Source organism: Candoia aspera, chromosome 2, assembly GCF_035149785.1.
Source record: "Candoia aspera isolate rCanAsp1 chromosome 2, rCanAsp1.hap2, whole genome shotgun sequence".
NCBI lineage: Eukaryota > Metazoa > Chordata > Lepidosauria > Squamata > Boidae > Candoia > Candoia aspera.
The window spans coordinates 75731046-75737933 of record NC_086154.1 but is presented as its reverse complement, the minus strand read 5'-3'; positions in this window follow the sequence as shown (position 1 = coordinate 75737933).

The window sequence follows — 6888 nt, the reverse complement described above, 5'->3', positions numbered from 1 at the left end:
GGATGCTCCACATCTTAATAAAATTGGGTCGAATCTTCAGTTTGTACTGTGTGAATCTAGGTAACGTACATAAGATATAAAATTGGACACTTCAGAAATTCTCTCTTATTTAAATAACACAGAAGTGGTAACTGTGTTGTAGTCAGTTCCTAGAGAATGAACATGATCTCAAAGCATGTCCAAAACATGTCCAAAGTGCAACAGTCGATTCAGGGAGAATGGAAAATCTACCTTAGACATCTGATTTGAACCACACAGAACTGAATGCATATCAGTATATGAATCCATATTTTGGACACTGCTCCACACTGGGGCCAGGACACTCTTTCAGCTTCGTTTTCATTTTTCTTGATAGGAAGACGTATAATCTTTTAATACCTGAACCTGAATTTTATCAAATTAAAATAGAGATTTTGATTTCACAGTTGACCTGGACATTCTAACAACCATTTCTTCTCCGAATAAAATAATAATATAATAAAACTATACTGCCAGGGGTCTCTTTTCTCATTAATTTGCCTGCAGAGGAATATATAAATGCTCGTGATAGAATCCCAGTACAGTGCAATTTCACCAGGACACTAGCAGCTAACAGTTTTTCAAGAAAGCTCCCCAGAGATCAGTGATCTTACTAAAGAACCCCAAATCATCTTTTATGAGTTCAGGAGAAAAGGATTAAAAAGCATAATAGAGGCACAGCCTGTTGCACAGATCTCAGGATTTATTCTACAAATTGTATTCCATACTCTGCATGTTATGCCCCTGTGCTTAACACGTTAAAACTGTTCTATCAGGAAATCAGTCTACGGGCTGTTCACCATTGCTGGGTTGATCCATCCTTGTGCCAGTAGAAAAAATATCAAATATGAATTTCAGTATGGATTTGTTATTCCCATTGCCAGTTCCTATCCTGTCTCTGTCGCCCCTGTTTCATTCACTGCTGGTTACCTGCCTTCCCTCCGATGGGTAATGAATGGACTATGCCTAACAGATTTTATACACCTTAAATGGCGTTAGAATAAGGAAGAAGACATTATTGAACACCAGAAAAGGAATGACAACTTCAGCTTGTTTTACTCATGGGCTGGGTGTGATATGATGGAAATATCATGGGGACATGGCATGAAAAAAATGTTGCCAATGCATGTTCGGACTGTGGTTTGTTGTATACATGAGTTTTTTCTAAAGTAAATAACACTCCAAGTATAAGGAGGATCTTTCTCAGGGAAGGTGTGAATTTTAAAAAGAGAATGTATTGTCCAGTATATTTTGCGAATATGGTAATTTGGCTAGAAATTAAAGAAAGGCATTAGTAATTGGTCCTATATCTGAATACCCATGCAGAGTTACAGTGGATTAGCAAGAATCCAGTCATGTGCTGACATTTCTCAAATTAGCAGCAGGTATTTGTGCACATCTTGAACTGACATTAGTTTAAATAACCACAGGAAATACATCAGATAGGTGAAAAGGTTTGGACCTTAGTATAGCCTGGGAGCAGATATAAAACAGAAACTAACTTGAGAGGCTGCCAGAAAACATGCCTGGCAGATCACTCAGTGAATGGAAGGACTTCTTGAAATAAAGGTGTTATTATATTATATATTTGGACAAGTTGTGTTAGGAACTTGTACTCATGGGGCCAGATCCTCAGTGTCTGGCTCCAGCTTCTACCATACAATTAACTGTTGTGCTCATGGGAAGCACAGACTCTTCCAGCACAGGAAGCTGCTCTTATACCAATGAGTGAAGTGTTCAATCAACTCACAGTCCATATCTCTTCCAACACCTTCATCGCTATCCCTGTCTTGCTCTACAGTTCATTCTTTACTTACTAATCTATTACTTTTCTTTTAGAAACCATAATAGGAAAAAAAAAATTGAAGCCCAAATGCAGCCTTTTACTATACTTTTTACTATACTGGTCACTGTAGTGAACTTATGTGAGAATTGCCAGTTTGAAGGGTATAAAATGAGAATAAGCTTGACTACTTAAAGCAGCCTTTCTCAACTTTTTGACCCTGGAGAAACCCTTGAAATATTTTCAGGCCTTGAGCACATTCAGGCTCAAATATAGGCCAGAAATTACAAAATTATTATATTTGTTTCATGTGTAGGCCTGTAAGTATGCATTAACAGTGTCCTTAAACTAAAAATAATGAAACTTACCTCTTTAATGTGAAGTTGCCTGAATTTGAAATAATTTTTTAAATAAACTGTGATCTCCCAGGGAACCCCCTAGTGACATCTCACGGAACCCTGGTTGAGAAACCCTAAGTTAAAGGATAGGGAAAAATGCACGGGAAGGGGGATTACGTTGTTAGCAGATTAATGGGAAAGACAGAGAAAAATGATGACCTGTTTTGGAGAAATGATTGTAGTACTTATTCTACTTCGACTATTGTTTTATTATGCAACTGTTACAGTCAGTGAGTTGTTTTCATATAAATTGCTTAGCCAATTCATTGTAAAATGAAATCAGATCTACATTTTAATATATTTTCTAGTCTAAACTCAGTTAAAACATGGATGCACCCTCATCCAGAAGTTTCTTCTTAGTTTTGGCGATCACTCACTTGCTCTTTGGAATATAAAATAGAAAAGTTTGCTGAATCTCAATACAGACTTGCTTTGAGCCCATTAATGAATAGACTTTTAGTGACAATCAGATTCTGACTATATCTCAGTGAGCACATTTAAATGAAGAATCAAAATCTACAGGCAGGAAATCTAGGCAAGAATCAACTTTTTTTTCTTTTTTGGTGATCTGGCATGTAAGTTTTAATTTTTTATTTTAAAATGCAAATAATACATTGTATTATTTGGGTACAGTGGTATTTATACAGTATTGACTGGAGAAGATTAACACTCTGATTATTTAGATAACTTAGACCTTTGAAACTAAAAAAAGGTTTATATCAATATTAACTATGATTTCTAAGGTATTAATGTTGATAACCATAAGGTTGCTTAGATTTTACCTCTAAAGCCTAGGATGGCATCAATAAACAACTGCAAAATACATTAAATTATTTGTTATATGCTAAAGTTTTCTATTTTAAGCTTAATACTTGATACTAAGGTCTCCACTGTATCATTATTTATTGTTGTTTCTTTTACAAAAAGAAAAAAACAGAAATAAGATAAACAAGAAAAGCAAAAACCATGCTGTAAGTATTTATATTTGCCATGTTGTGTTATATATTGTACATATGGGAACCATTCTTGCTTGAATTTAGTTAAAATTCTGTTGTGAATATATGCTGTTAACTTTACCATTGCTGCATATTCTCCAAGTTTAAGTTCCCAATCAGATATTGTCAGAATTGTATTTTTCTTCCAGTGTTGGACAAAATTTATTCTCATTGTGGTGAGCATGTATCTCAGTAAATTATGATATTTCTTGTTGATATTTTCTGGGATTATGCCTAGTAAGAAAAATTGTGATTTCATTTTGAATTTAATTTCCCAAAAATTTATGCATTGTACTATGTATATCTTTCCAGTTTTTTGAGTTTTTTTGGATGTCCACCACATGTGGTAAAATGTTCCTTCTGTTTCACGGCATTTCCAACATTTATTACAGTATGACCTGTCTATCTTGGAGATTATTGATGGAGTTGTATACTATCTCTAAAACATTTTGTACCAATTTTCCTTTAGACTGTAGCTTGGAGTAAATTTTATGAAATTGATTTAAAAAATCTTCTCGTTGTGTTGTGACTGTTTCTTTAAAGTTTTGCATCCATTCTGACATACAGTTTTTTATTTGTTGGTTCTGTGTCATATCTAAGTAGGAGTTTGTATATACACCCTAACATTGTTTTGGTTTTGTATAAGCATTTCAACTTCTGTCATTTTTCTTAATGTCCCTCCCTCATTCTTAAGATCAGATTTTATCCTTCCAGCAATTTGTAAATACATCAACCATGGTATATTCTGGCCTTCCCTGAATAATTCTTGCTGTATCTTTAGTCTATTCATTGAATCTGGGTGGACCATATCTGCATATGTGATTACATTTTTCTTACTGTAATTATCTCCAACATGGAAGACATTTGAAGGAAAAGCTAATGGTGAAATGGTTAGATTTATTATTTTCCTTGCAGGATTCCATGCTTTTATCAAACTTTGCCTGATAACCTTTTACATTTTTACCCTCTTTTGTGTCTCTGCACCATAAATGTCTGTGAAGTCCATGGACTAGGCAGCTTCTTCTAGTATTGACATTCTGCTATTTGGGAATTTTATCTACTCTGTTCTCCATGACAAGCAACTAGCAACTTTATGATACAATTTAAAATTTGGAAGAGCAAGACCACCTCTGTCTTTTGAATCCTATAACATTTTTAATTTACAAGGCAAGGATCAACTTAAATGGATGGAAAAGACATAGTTTAAGTCTAAATATGAAGATATAAGGCCAATTAATTAGAAGGATAAATCTGTTGGGAAAAATATGGCTATAGGATGGTTGTAGAACTCTAGATAAAAGTTAAAAATTAAATTTAATATTTAAAGGGATTCAAGTAAGAAGACTGAAGTTATGCAGAACCAGAAAAAAACACAATCTATGGCCACAAACCTAAATGTCTTTTTCTGCTATGGTTGAGAAACCAGGATAAAATAGAAAAGATCCATTGAATTATTATTTATCCTGAATTACCCAAGAGTTGTTTTCCCCAGGCTGGAAAGTAGGAAAGGGAACAAAAAGCCTGTGAAAAGTAGGGAGCCCATTCTTTCATTCATACAGCGGTTTTCTCAGGTGCAATCCTCTTTCAACAGCTATGGGACAAATGCAGGGGATGCAGTATTTCCATTCAGAAGGTGGTTTCTGCTTTATGGCTATGTTCTTTATTTCCTTCTACTGCTACCCTGAACTTTTCATACTAGGACTGAGTATTTGGGAGGATATAAAATGTTTCACTGTAGGGTTATTGGGACAGTGATTCTGGAAGCATATGGGTCCCTCCAACTGTATTGGCCATTTCAAGATCTTGTAACTCTTTTGATAGTTATTCAATAAATATTGGCTGCATTTGGCTATGTGTTAATTGCAAATGAGCAAACATGCTGGGTTCACAGTTCAGTCACTCCCACTTAGTTAATTTTCTTTGGACAAGGAATCCTTCAGGAGAGACTTGACCCCAAAACAACACAATAACCACAATCCCAAAACAAATTTCCAGAAGTGATTTGAACAAGTATGTGAGCGTGACTGTTTTTGCACTGGTAGAAAGGCATGCCATATTCTGTTGTTCATTGCTAATATCTGGATGTAGGCAATTACTCCACTGGGATAAATTGGAGAAGAAAAATATTTTGGGGTTGGGATTCAAAGCAGCAATGCTCAGAGAGTGGGTTGTGCATTTGTAGAGTACTCCTCCCAGTTCAGCTGATTTTGCACGTTGCTGCTCTTTGGCTGTCTGCATTTCTGGAATATTAGGGTGCTTGGGAACATGACAGACATGGCCACAGCTTGGCTTTCTTGGTATGGCTCCCTCTGTGTTTATGTGACATACAAGTGTCACTGTTTGTCTAGTTCTGTAGAAGTCTCTCTGGGGAGCCTTAGGGCATGTTACTCATTTTATGCTGGTTTAGCATTTTCTGGTATCTTTTTCTTTTCTCTCCCAGAGAACATAGTATAGTAGTGGTAGAAGAGTAGCTACTCCAACAAGATAATGAAGATGGTGTATTTCAAGTAGGAATACTTATGTTTCTCTCCCTGCACACATGAGATCTAAGACAAGGCAAGCAACTCCCGTTTTTCATCAATGACACCCACCCTATTGAACAGCTGATAAAATTCCTGATGTATTTCCAGGAATATTCTGTGTGACTTTATTTATTTTGGTTTATTGTACACTGCTATGAGTCCATCTGGAAATTGGTGGTATATAAATAAAGTAAATCAAACAAATGAATCTCTAGTCCCAACAGTATGTCAGCATATGATGACTAAGCCTATATTAAGGATCCATGACTTTTGACTTCAATAAAAATTTGAAGAGTTCTTACATTTACACATAAATATGTCTAGGTATTCTAAAATGTCAGTATGAATATCTTCCAGAAGAAATGCCATCATTCTTTTGGGATGTTTAATTTTTTTTAAAGTTTCTAATTTTTTGAAATTAGTTATTGTTCCTTTAGAAGGGTTATATTCTCAAGAGATGTTGTTGATCAAGAAGTAAAATCATTTCAGGAAAAAAAAGGAAATCAAGAAGAGGAAAAGAGAGAGTCTCATATATCCAGACTGAAAGCCAGCTGCTTTTTTTTTCCTACCCTATGAAAAGTTTGGGATGGCTTAAATAGTTGTTCTTTTCTTGCTATCCTCACATTCACGTCAATGTCAAAAGTTCACCATGAAGTTATGACGCCAGGAGGTGAATAATAGTTGAAATTCCTTACCCCAGACAATTCTGCTACAGGATCTGAATGAATCCTGTTGTCTTCAGTTCCTGCCCAGGAAGGAGGGTGAATTGTTCAAGGGGTGTGCATATTCTTCCAGGCTCTTCATGCAGGCATAAAAGAATATTCAAGAGGCTAGAGTCTGGCCCCTCCAGCAAAGGAGCAGCTGCAACTCACCTTTGACATCCATGGATCATGTCAGCAGAGACAAATGTGGGAATAAATTACTGATGATTCGCACGCTGGCTGGAAAACATGTAATTTAGCCTGCCATGGTAATTTAGGAAGTCACCGGCTGATGTTTGTAGGACAAGAGGTTCTCGGGTGGGCCAGGGAGTGAGCCTGAGCAGAGATGTTTCAATCAGGAGAAATTAATGTAGAAGGCAACAGAGGAAAACAACTCATGGTGAAAGCAAATGAGTGCAGGCAGATAGAGAAATTTTGCACACAGATTAACGATAGTGCAGGAGCAAGTTT